Consider the following 13,663-nt stretch of genomic DNA (forward strand, 5'->3'; position numbering starts at 1 on the left):
GAATGAGTCTGCTTCCCAGGAAAGATTTGCTGACCAGGGGCATTGGATTCCTGGCTCAGGAGACTGGGTATAACCATGGTGCTGTTAGAAGAGCAGGTCTGAGGGTGGGACAGGGGATGCCTGAGGCATCAATATGTGGAGATGTCCAGGAGGAGGGCAGATGGAAGAGTCTGGGCTCAGAAGTCAAGAGCAGAGTTGGGAGTCATGAGCAATGGGGAGCTGAAGCCTCAGAGGTCAGAAGTCATACACTAAGGGAAGAATGATTCCCTCTGCGAAGAGAAGCTAAAAGGTTTACCTTCTCGGAATGGGGATGGGACAGAGCCCTTTTCCATCTTTTTAAAAAATATATATTTTTATTGATTTCAGAGGGGAAGGGAGAGGTAGAGAGAGAAGCATCAATGATGAGAAAGAATCATTGATTGGGGATTGAGAATCCTGACCGGAATCAAACCTTGACCTGGTTCATAGGGCAGTGCTCTACCACTGAGCAACACCAGCCAGGCCCATTTGTGTCTTTGAAGCTCTGGGGTGAAGGGGTATTGAGGCCATGTTCCTGGGCTCAGTGGGTCCAGGAGAGGGAAACAAGGCTATTTTTGAAAGGGGTTATCCATGTTATCCTATATCTCTTCACCACACACACACACACACACACACACACACACACACACACACACACTTCAAAGCATCATAAAGGATATATATTTCTAACACTCCAGTGTGTATTAGTTTACACAGAATGATCTGATTAGCTTCAGCGGCTGTTGACTTGAGCGTGAAGACTTCCACGTCAAAGCAGAGGGGAGACGCTCCGAGTAATTGAGATGCAAGGAGAATTTTCTTCCAGTGAAGTTTCCAAATAACAAAGGAAGTAGCAGCCTCTGATAACATAATTCTTACCTGGGGAAGTAAAGATCTTTGATTATCTATTTATGCCCTGCCGTCCTCAGGCCCCAAGGAAATCAGAGGAGCCTAAAAGAAACGAATTCCCACCACTTCTCCTCCACGCTCTTGTTTCGTGGCCTCCGTAGCCTTGAGGCGCTGGCCTGCACGTCGGGCTGCCTGGATCCGATTAGGTTCTCCCTGCAGAGCCGCACTGCCAGCCCCAGGGGACGGGATGGGGGGGAGGGGGGGAAGGTGACGTCAGGCCTAAGCGGGGGCTGGACTGAGTCAGCCTTACCAGCTGCGGGAATTCATATACGTCTAATGCTTTCCCAAGAATTCTTGAGGCAAATAAGGAGAAAAATATGAGGCTGTCTGAAGCTTTAGAGGAAGTAAGGCTTTTACTGAGGCTTTGCATGTGTCCAGTCTTTGGAATTTTTGCCTTGTGTTTCCTGGGGACCAGTCGTGTCTATAAAGTGCCTGTGTGTAGAGTTATAAAAAGGTGACCCTCTCACAGGCCCCCCATTCCAGACAAGCCCGAGGCAAGGGCTAGTGGGGGAGCCTGGGAGCAGAGAACAACTGTAATCTGCCCCCCTCCCCAACCCCAGTCAGTCCAACTCACTAATTTGCAGAAAGAGCAGCATCTGGAAAGTAGGTGCTACGGAAGCCCTGATGATGGGGCAGAGTTCAATTACCAATTAATGCGTGTCCGTCCCAAACACCGATTTGTTCTTCTCCTTGGAGGTCTGTCATTTCATGAGTCCCTTCTCCCCCCCTGGATTTAACCCCATGATGGATCCTCCAGGAGTCCCTTTGAAAAATTGCAGCCACCTTTTGAGCTTGCTAGAGGTCCACTGAATCAATGATCACACCGGTGTTCACAAAGGGAACCGGAGATCAAATCAACAAGATCTAGGAAACCCATTCTAAGCAAAGAAAGGATGCAACACGGTCCCAAATCTAATATGAGGAAGAAATTTTCATGAGATGCCTTTCGAAGAGAAAATGCATGTTCATAAATACACAGCGGCTAGAGAAACTAAAACGATCATTTCTTTCTGGTTTGCAGGGAGCATGTAGTGCAGGTGGAGGAGAGATTTGTATATTTACCTCTGAACCTGATTTGATTTTAATATCATTCCATCCTTCATGAACAGTTCCCCAGAGCCTTGTCAGGAAGAGTCGCTTACTAAGCCACTGCAACTGTCTTGTAAAAATAGCAGACAATCTAAACTGTGAATCATTCCCAGAACCCCAGTGGCCCAGCACAACGAGATTCTGCACCAAGGTAAACAGTTGTGCAAACATGTGCTCAGCATTCTTACCATGGCAGATGCAGTGCTAACCTCAGGCTGAAGGCAGATTCATAAGGTATAGTCTGGTCTGTAAGGAGTTCACAACCCAGTAGGGAAGAAGCCAACAGATTTTTTTTTATTTTTTATTTTTTTTTAATATATTTTTTATTGATTAAGATATTACATGTGTGTCCCTGTCCCCGCATCACCCTCCACCCCCCTCCCTGAACGGGAATCCAACTGTGACTTCCTAGTTCACAGGTTGATGCTCAACCACTCAGCCACACCAGCCGGGTGTGCCAACAGATTTAAAAAAATTCTGTATAAGGTAAGGTTTAACTTAACTAATAACTACTAATTAGAAGGGATCGCTCTGAAGTTGTATCGATGAAATATAAGCCTGTATAGAGTGTGGTGGGAACAGAAAAGAGGGGAATTTAACCCAACTTACGGATTCAGGTGAAACATCAAGGCAGAGGCGTTTGAACAATGTCTCAGACAATGAGTAAGAGTTTGCAAGTGGCAAGGGGAGTCTTCTCAGCAGAGGAGCAGCATCAGCAAAGGTGTGGGGACATGACTTTGCAAAACTAATAAGGAAGCAGTCGAGATCTCTGCATGGCTGGACAGCACAGGGCATGTGACAGTGACAAAGGATGAGGCTGGGAAAGAAGATGGGGTGACTGGGCCAGACCCATGCGAATGTGAGCCCTGAAGGGCTTCAGGTTGAGAAAGGCATGAGCAGATCAGTGTTGAAGGTAGATTCTTCTGGTGGCCTCTGATCTACAGACCACATGAGGTTGACCGGAAGTAGGATACATGGTTTTGCCGTCATTTTTCTCATTGACTCAGAAAGTTAACGTAATTCCTGAACTTCTTTGCTTCGTCTCAGGGAGAATTTATACACTAGAACAGGGACCTGCAAACTATGGCACAGGGGCCATATCTGGCCCACCACTTATTTTTGTAAATAAAGTTTCATTGGTACACACCCGCCACATTCCACTCAGCGTTGCCTATAGCTGCTTTCCCACTTTGGTTGATCTCAAAGTAGAGTTAAGTAGTAAAGACTGAATAACCCTCAAAGTCTACAATATTTATGATTTGGTGCTTTCCAGAAAAAGTTTGCTGACCCTTGCACTTTGGTTCTCCAATGTCACTGCCACCTTTCCCATTAAAACTAGAAACTTCAGAGATAACCTCAAGGCTGGCCTTGTTACCTTTAGTATTGCTCACCTCTGCCTTTATTAAGTAGCCAAATTCAATTGCACGTTTCAAACCAGTAGTGGAAACAGAGTGGAGATTCATCAGAAGAGGCAGTAAGACAGTGAGCACCAAGACCCAGGCCAGTCCCAGTGCGTGACCAGACTTGACACTCCATTTCTTCTCTGCAGGAGTTCCCAACTATTAGAGCAGCAGCCTACCACGAACACCACGCACACTGATTACAAGAGTTCAAGAACCATTCACCATGTCCCTATGTGTAGATCAGAACTGTCTAGGTGGTTGAGTTGATGGTCAAACAATAGGCCCCAAAATGTGCATATTCGTGGGCTAACATCCATCTTGGGGAGATCTCTAATCTTTTTGCAAAACTCTACACAGGCTTCTGTCCTGCTCATCATTTTTATTGGCACGAATAATTCAGATGCCATGTTTATCAATGTGGCATTTGTCCATAGCTGGGGGATGGGAAACAGCTAATAACGGGCATTGGTATGTCAGAATCAGAGTTCTAAAAAAATCTTCATAAGCTAGAGCAGTGACTAAAATGTGCTCTGGCCAGAGAGGCAGTTTCTCCTAATTGAGGAATCTGAGGGTCTATCAGTTTCCTCCTACCATTCATGGGCCCTGGGGCAAGCGTACAAATGGAGGCCAGCTCATATGTTCAAATACTTAGAAGTTGATCAATCAAGCTAACAAAGTGCTAGGCAAAAAGTGTTCTCTCCTCCTACCTTGACAAATATACCTTCGTCACCACCTAGAAGCCCTGATTTGAACTCAGAATTTTCTGAGTCCTTGGAACCTTTTTTTCTTAAATATATTTTTAATTTATTTCAGAGAGGAAGGGAGAGAGAGGGAGAGAGAGAGAGAGAGAGAGAGAAATATCAATGATGAGAGAGAATCATTGATCGGCTGCCTACTGCACACCCACACTGGTGATTGAACCTGCAACCTGGGCATGTACCCTGACAGGGAATCAAACCATGACCTCCTGGTTCATAGGTTGCTGCTCAACCACTGAGCCACACTGGCTGGGCCGAGTCCTTGGGATCTTAATGATGGAACGTGGCAGCAGGGGAGAGTCAGCCCTAGTCCCCAGCTCTGGACTCATCTTTCTACTTTCTAACTTGCTCTTGGACGCCAAGGCAACTGCTCCCAAGTTGCTTCCCCTTTACTGCCTCACCCGTTAGTTATATCTGTCATTTGGTGCCATTTATCTGGCTCTGCCCTCTGGCTGCTATAGTTAAACCCAATTTCTGCTTCTACTGCTGATTAATCTGTTTCCAGTTGCTTCAGATAATCTGAATCTAATGCTTATATTTCTCACAGTCCCCAGGCAATGGCAACCCCATTGGATTCCCCTGAGAACTAGGAATCAGCACCTGGCCAGCTCCCACCTACCTTCTAGCTCCCAGGTCTTATATGATAACCCCTCTCCCCGACCCCACCCACACCACTGCCTCAAATTGAATCACAAGCGATGAGCACACACTTAATCAAATTTGGGGTAGACAGAGGTGGGAAGTAGCCCCACCCACAGCAGTATATTTTTTTGAACGCCGATATTTTTTTTTAAAGGGTCGTACACTTTAAGAAAAAGTTTTAATCATGTGATTCACGTATAACATGGATTCCAAAAAGTATACAAAATATGAACAACTTAATAAATTGTAAGGCACATGACTACCAGGTGAACAAATGTCCCAGATGCTCCCCTGCCTTCGTGTCTCACTATCTTCTCCCAAAAGATACTATCACCTGGTTTTCTTCTTTTTGGATTTTATGCAAATGGAATCAAGCACTATTAATTCCTTTATGAATGGCTTCTTTCACTCAACATGCTGGTGAGATTCACCTCTGATGCATGTGTAGTCTAGTCCAGGGGTGGGCAAATTTTTTGACTCGAGGGCCACAATGGGTTCTTAAACTGGACCGGAGGGCTGGAACAAAAGCATGGATGGAGTGTTTGTGTGAACTAATATAAATTCAAAGTAAGCATCATTACATAAAAGGGTACAGTCTTTTTTTTTTTTTAGTTTTATTCATTTCAAATGGGCCGGATCCGACCCACGGGCCGTAGTTTGCCCACGGCTGCTCTAGTCCATCCATTTTCATTGCCGTGTATCTATTATTTGAGTGCACCACAATTTATTCATACATTTTATTGTTGGTGGGCACTGAGGTTGTATCCAGCGTTGGCTATTATGACTGATACTGTGTGTGGTGAACATTCTTGTAAATATCTGTTGGACTGTATATGTCTAGAAGTGAGTTGCTGAATCGTGGGTTTTGCATGTTTTAACTTAGTCAATACTCCCAAACCATTTTCCAGAGTGGTTGAACCAATCTTTACTCCAGTTTTCAGTCTATGAGAGTTCTAGTGTTTCCACATTTTCATATGGTTTTCATTGTAAATTCTTCTCCATGATCTAGCCATGTTTGTGGATTTTTACTTTTTTTTTTTGTTAATCCTCACCCAAGGATTTTTTCCATTGATTTTTAGAGAGAGTGGAAGGGAGGGGGAGAGACAGACAGAGACAAACATTGATGTAAGAAAGACAGTGATTGGTTGCCTCCTGCATATGCTCAACTAGGGCCGGGGATCGAGCCTGCAACCCAGGTACATGCTCTTGACCGGAATCGAAACCAGGGCCCTTTAGTCCACGGGCCGACACTCTATCCACTGAACCACACTGGTAAGGGCCAATATAACCATGTTTGTTTCCGTGTTGAAAACTATTACAGCATTTACTTGGGAGAAAACAAAACAAAACTATTACACTTTTTATTTTTCAAAAAGGGGGAAATGATGTTTCTGGAAGATGCACTGAGTTTATCCTGTGACTTTACCTGTCCCACATATGAGGAGCTCAGGTGCATATTAACTGAGCTGACCTCTCAGTGGTTCTTCACTCAGAATCATGATTACCTAACCTTCCACCAAACTGTTTCTTATTCATGGGACAGCTTCCCTCCTCTGCCCAACAAAGCATCTGTATCATATTGACAGAATGTAAAGAGAATCCACTGCTGAACTTCGATCCATTTTGCCAGGACAGTATTTATCTGAATAATCTTATTGTGATTACAGGTTCACCTATTTGTCACTTAGATTATTCTCTAAGTCCTTTCAAGGAAACGGACCATATACTTCTTTAATATATACCTCCATCACCTGCAAGAATTCTTGGGACCCCATGGGGAGCAATCAGTATTTGCAAACTGACTGACTGGCTCAGTGTAGCTTAAAATCCATCTTTATTTTTATATGATCGTTTAAGTGATTTAATGAGTGGCTGTCACTGACAAGGCGGTGGGGGACTGTGCATAAAATGACACAATAATATAAAAATAAAGCTTTGCTCAGACACTAACACACAGAACTGCCTCTGTGTACACATTGCTCTTTAGACTCGAGAAAACAATTCTTCCTTTGGTCAAGGGAAGTTGTTTTCATTGATAAAAATAAGTAAATCTACATCCTCTTCTACTGCCTGATTTGAATGCTTACCAAACCAGGAATCATATATAATATTCATTTCAGCAATGAATATGCAGAGAGTGCTGCATCTCTTTATTTAGCAATTTTAAACATTGCAGTCATGTTCATCATGGTGACTGTAGGCTTTTATATCTAAGACAGACTCATTTCTCAAAGTCATATTTAAATATCTCAAACGGTAGTGTTGGCCTCGTGGGTATTGCACAACATACAACAGAAGAAGGAAGGTTAACCTTGCCAAAAAAAGTAAAGAAACGGAGCAGCTGTAGTTATTTCACGTTAGGAAGTGGTGGGACCAGGAAAAAGAAGAACAGAGAATTCTAGCGGAGCCAAGTTTGCAACAAGGATCTGAGTGTTGGCTTCGTCTTGCAGCAGAGTGTGGGAGTTGTTCTAACACACTGATGCACTAAGTGAGGTATACAATTTTTTTCTCAGTTGCATGCTTTGTAGGCAAGTTTCTCTTCTGGTCCCTTCCAAAATCTAAATACCGAATTCTGACAACCCAGATGGTTACCTGGCCTTAAACACACACACAGTCTCATACCTATGGTTTTGCTCCTGATTTTAGATTTAGGATAGTTTCATTCATTTATCCATTCATTCATTTGCTTAATTAAATGATCAGGCAACCAATACCCAGTCCCTACTACATGCCAAGTGTTGTGGTTGGTGCTCAGAATACACAGATGCGTCCTAGCCAGATATTATTCAAATAATCACACAAATAATCAGCCTGAGTTCTCTGAAGGAAGAACATGTTTCGATGGAAGTGTGTATTAGAAGGATCTGACTTCGGGAGGCCTGGGAATGTCCTTGAAGAAGTGAGAATGGGTTGATGTCTGTTAAATGAGCAGATGAGTTAACTAGGTGAAATGGGGGGAGGGAAGGGGAGTTCCAGGAAATGGGAACTGCTCATGCAAAGGCCCTGTGGTGGGAGAGAGTATCATTTACATGAGGACTCAATGAAGATCAGGGTGGCAGGAATGGAGACAGCAAAGATGTGGGCAGGATCTTGGGTACCCTCAAGGGCTTTGTCCTTATCTTAAGAGCAAAGATGACACACAGGGAAGAACAGGTGGAGGACAGGAAGGAATCCAGTTTCACAGCATGGGTTGTGGGACTCGGAGACATACAGGGAAGAAGGCTTTAGAACAGTGGTCGGCAAACTCATTAGTCAACAGAGCCAAATATCAACAGTACAATGATTGAAATTTCTTTTGAGAGCCAAATTTTTTAAACTTAAACTATATAGGTAGGTACACTGTTATTAACTTAATTAGGGTACTCCTAAGCTGGCCTTTGCTAAAAACATCCTCAATCTGATTGAGGTACATTCACTGAGGTCGACCCCTTCCAACTCTCCCATCCACACTCGTCTTGTATACTTGTTTCGTCCATCTCCTTTCCGAAAACCGACTTCTGCACATGGGCCACGAAGTTTTAATCGTACTGTACGCGCGTGCCCACATGTGGTATTTTGTGGAAGAGCCACACTCAAGGGGCCAAAGAGCCGCATGTGGCTTGTGAGCCGTGGTTTGCCGACCACTGCTTTAGAACTTCTTGTTCTTGAGAAACACAGCCCCTGGTCCACAGCTTGACTCAGTCATGGGTGTCCCCCGACAGCTGTTAGCAGCTGGGCAGGCTGGTCTCCCAGGCCTGAGTGGATAATAGGGAGGCTGCTCAGGGGCGGCAGAGGGACACGCTCCAGCGGTCCAGATCTGCCGTCTCCTCTGCGTACAACGAGCCATGTGGGCAGGAAGCCGGTGCCCGCTGCTCGCAGATCCAAATGTGTGGTGCTGTAACGGCCTGACAGGGAGGCCCGGCTTCAACGTTAATAGAACACAAAGCGCCCAACCAACTGGCATAATCTCTCCCTTGAAAGGTGATGTGGGGCCTTGTTGTGCCAGGCCTTCAATTTACAGCTGAGATGAAATGGAGACAAATTCAAAATATGGACATTCTGGACTCTATTTATAATGCTAATATCAAAATACACCATAATAGTGATTCTCATACTTCAAGTATTCAACATTCAGAGATTCAAAAGATCTGAACAAGTATTTTCAGTTCAAGCTGTTGTAGGGCTTAGCATGCTAAGTCCACAATAAACCGCGGAGGGGCAGGATTCTGGGCGGGGGAGGTGGAGGAAGAGAAAAGGCAGCTAATTCCTGGATTGGCTGAGATTGCATAGAGCAAGTTGTTCCCCAGCCTTGGTGCTATGGCCTTTTGGGGCTGGGTCATTCTTTGATCTGGGAGACTGTCCTGTGCGCCCTATCATGTTTGTCAGCATCACTCCGCTCGACCCATTAGATGCCCCCAGCTGTGACAACCAAACATTTCTCCAAGCATTACCAAGTGTCCTCTGGGACACCGCCCCCCCCACCCCCCCGCCGCCCACCTCCACACACACACACACCTTTGGAACCACTGTAATTGATCCATAATTAATAAACCCAGTGTGCTTGTTTTGTGAGATAAAAACAAAGATTGTCAGTCATTTGCAGAATGTTTTATATCACTATTTTTTTTTAAATCTGTGGAATGTGGCTAGAGGTTTTTCAAACTAAAATCAGTTTTACTTCTCAGACTATTTAGACACATAGCCTTCCTTGAAACTTCCAAGCGTGGGGCAGGCCCCTGTCTATTCGTGGAGGAAAATTGAGCTTATGGTTTTGCAAGTCAGCTTTGGAACTTTGAGGTTTGAAATGCAAAAGTGGCTTGGCCATATTTTTTCCTTTGCAGAGGAACAAAAAAAGGAACTGGCTGTTGGCTTTTTCTGTGCTCTGGAGTCTTTAAATATTTCTCCCCATCTCAGCCTCAGTGGGCAATAGGATGGTAAAATGGAAAAGTTCTGTGAAATTTCCCCAGGGAGCGGAGGGCTCTGGCAGGGTCCCATGTCCCCTCTCCCGGGACAGACAGCGCCGTCCCGCTGCGGCTGTGGCAGCGGGCAGACCAGCAGTGTTAGACTTTCGGCCTCTTTACCATGCTGTACGTGAGCGACCTTGAAAACTGGCAAAATCTCCTTGCATCTCCACTCTCCTTTTTCTGAAATGTAAAAGAAAAGCAGTGACTGCAGTCTTGTCTGAGTGTTGTGGGGTTTAATGAAATCACATTTGGGAGTCTGGCATTGTCATTTGAGCGGTGTTGCTTCTCACCTCCATGAGCCCAGGGCTTTCCTACTATTTTGCCTACTTCTTATTGTTAAATTGGTTAGGTAAGCAGATGTTTCTTTCATTCTTTTTTAAAAAAATCCTCACTGGAGGATATGTTCACTGATTTTAAAGACAGAGGAATAGGGGAAAGAGAGAGAGAAACAGAAACATCGATCGGTTGCCTCCTGTACGCACCCCAACCAGGGACCGAACCTACAACGTAGGTATGTGCCCTGACTGGGAATTGAATGCACAACCTTTTGGTGTGCAGGAGGATGCTCCAACCAGCTGAGCCACAGGGCTGGGGCCAAATGTTTCTTTTTTGTAGTCAGAGATTCAGGATTTAGAATGTCATGGAAGCACCTGTTAAGCACCTTAAATTGAAATCTGGTGAGTTGAGGTTAGATATAGATAAGTTTAAACTTATGTGTATATAAAATATATAAATTGTATAAACTTATGTGTACATAAATATATAATTATATAAACGTATTTTGTATATGCAAAATAAGTTTAAGCTCATCTCTAATATATAGTTGTTTGCTCTCTAGATGTAATATATAAAATAGATTCAAATTATATATGTATATTTCCAGCAAAAGCAAATAGCCTATGATCGATTCATAATGTGACTAATAATAAAATACCAGCTAAGAATAGTAATATACCATGGCTTACATGATTTGAAAAGGTTTTGATCTTTTAGATTTAGAAGGTATAAGCCACATCTGCTAAACATGTGAATGGAGTTAGAAAACTTAGTTGGTGTAAATATCAGAAAGCCCTAGAACAGTGGTTCTCAACCTGTGGGTCGCGACCCCTTTGGGGGTTGAATGACCCCTTAGGGATCGCCTAAGACCATCAGAAAATACATATATAATTACATATTGTTTTGTGATTAATCACTATACTTTAATTATGTTCAATTTGTAACAATGAAATTGGGGGTCACCACCACATGAGTAACTGTATTAAAGGCTCATGGCATTAGGAAGGTTGAGAACCACTGCCCTAGAAGGAAGTCACTCCGGCAGCCTGCATGTTTATTTGGGGGGAGAAGAATTTATCTACAGCCCCTGAAGGAACATGAAGAGAGGAGGGCTTTCTTTGTTTTGTGGTCTGTGCTGCTGCTGGAAGCAGGATTGGGGAGGAACATATTGGTGAGTTTATATTAAGGCTAAAAGATTGATCCCTGGTTAATGTTGAAATTTGCCAGCTACACTTGAGTTAGTCCAGGGAGGAAAGAAGTAAGAACATGAAACCAACATCTTTGAAAAAGGAGCATGATTTCGGAACATTCAGTGGCAGGAGGATGAGATGTTTGCCTTACGAAAGAGGGTGGGCGGAAGTGATCTGTGAGTTTTCAGATGCTGACACTCTGAAGTATGTGCCATGAACAGTAAAGGCTCCCAATCCTGTTAGAAATGACACTAATAACCCCACATTCAGGTAGTTTGCAAAGCACTTCCCCCGCCACCATTTCGTGTAATCCTTAGAACAATCCTAAGAGTGACTATCATTATGTGCACGGAGAAAACAGCTCAGAAGGGTCAAGCAACTTTCTCAAAGGCCCTGATTGAGAATCAGTGGAGAACCAAATTCTATCCCACACACCAATTGCTTTTTCTTAAAAAAAAAAAAAAAGTAAGTAAATAAATAACTGAAAAACTGAAAGCAGTCAGGATTCCAGGTGGAGTTGGAAATCAATTAGAGTGGCTTTATTTGCTTTTTAAAAAAAGTTTCTTCCTTTTCAACTCATCACCCTTCCCTTTTTAATTTAATTTCCTGCTAGTGGTTTGAGTAAGGTCATTTTTCATTTTAAAAAGGTAAGAAAACCTGTCTTCTTGTTAATCATCTTCTCTCTCCCACACTGAAACTCTCTGTAGGCTCGCTGGCCACGTCTCAACATTAGCTGCTGCTGATGTGTGGCTGGGTGATATGTACACAAACAAATACATGTTGTGGTTTTAATTACTGGGATCTCTCCAAGGACCGTCCTGTCCTCCTACGTGTGTGGATTCCAATTTGCCAGGTTTGAGATGCACCGAACAGGAGTCTGTTCCTGTCACCGACAAGAGGTCTTAGCCCAGGAGGCCAGAATCTTCTGATGACAATGTGGCCGCCCTACTCACTCTGCATCTAAACAGCTGCCACTTTCACTTCTGCTTTTTAATAACTTCTTAAGCTTTTTATGTGTTTGTTTTTGTCCTCCGCTGATTTGGACACGTTTATACTTTCCGGAGAGAAGTTTAAACCACTTGTGTTACAGGTTTGTTTGTTTGTTTTTCATGGTGTCCTGTCAACAGGACAGTGAGGATAACATTTTAGAAACTCAAAACATGTTTATACACAACCTAGTAGACGCTATTGCTCATCATTTGGATGACCTTTGCAGTTTCATTGTATTTAATGCCACATTCGACACCCTTGCTTTGAAATACTTCCTAAGTTTTGTTTTTGTCTTGATGGTGGTATTTTTAAAAAAATATATTTTATTGATTTTTTTACAGAGAGGAAGGGAGAGGGATAGAGAGTTAGAAACATCGATGATAGAGAAACATTGATCAGCTGCCTCCTGCACACCCCCTACTGGGGATGTGCCCGCAACCAAGGTACATGCCCCTGACCAGAATCGAACCTGGGACTCTTGAGTCCGCAGGCTGACGCTCTATCCACTGAGCCAAACCGGTTAGGGCAAAGGTGGTATTTTTTTAAAATGTACCCCATTCATCTGCCTTCTAATAACACCCTCCCTCAAAATATAGTGGGTTCCTATAATAATTCATATCTATTTCTATCGATCTATCTATCTACCATTATTTATATATATATATAAACTAAAACTGCTTGCTCCGGAAGGTGGTCTTTTGCCATATGGCCCCTGTTAAGTATCACATGGGATTACCTCGCCAAAGTGACATCCAATCGTCACACGCTAACACGACTGGCCTTTTATGGAGTTATTTTGCTGCCTTTCCACTTCACTCAGACTTGTGAGAGTTAATTATTTAATATGTTTGCAAAGGACATTGAGTTCCCTAGGGAAAGTGTGCCACATAAACATATATAAATGAATCATGAAAGTCGAGGCAGATTAGCTGGTGAGTTCTTCCTTTTTGCTAATGAGGCCACAGGCTAGTTTTGTGAACTGCCCCCTCCTCCTTTCTGGCGCCTTCTCCTACTTCCTCGTCTTCATTTCCTCCTGTTTAATTCTTTTCTCCCTTCTGTCAATTGTATCAGTGCCTGCCACACTGCGGGCACTGGGTCAATCACAATGATTTAGCGCCAGTTCTATAGGTAAAAGTCTTCATTAACTTCGACGGGCGTCATAAGCTCCTCGGAACTCTGGGGTGAGATTAATAATTGGATAATGATTCTCACGCGCGGTGAGAAGGAGACGCCAGGCTCATGAAATGCTGAGCACGGCGTGGTGATCAGTAGTCGGGAAAGCCCTTGTTAACTGACCCCCTTTCCCTGATCTGTTTCAAGTAAAACACGAGCTCCCGATGCTCTAAAAATTAATATAAATGAAATCAGACTCCTCCTACAGCCTCCCCACCTCTCGAGGGCTAGAACAAAACAAGGAGATTGCCGCTGTCTTTCAGGGAAGAGCG

The sequence above is a fragment of the Myotis davidii genome, unplaced genomic scaffold, assembly GCF_000327345.1.
Source record: "Myotis davidii unplaced genomic scaffold, ASM32734v1 scaffold743, whole genome shotgun sequence".
NCBI classification, from domain to species: Eukaryota; Metazoa; Chordata; class Mammalia; order Chiroptera; family Vespertilionidae; genus Myotis; species Myotis davidii.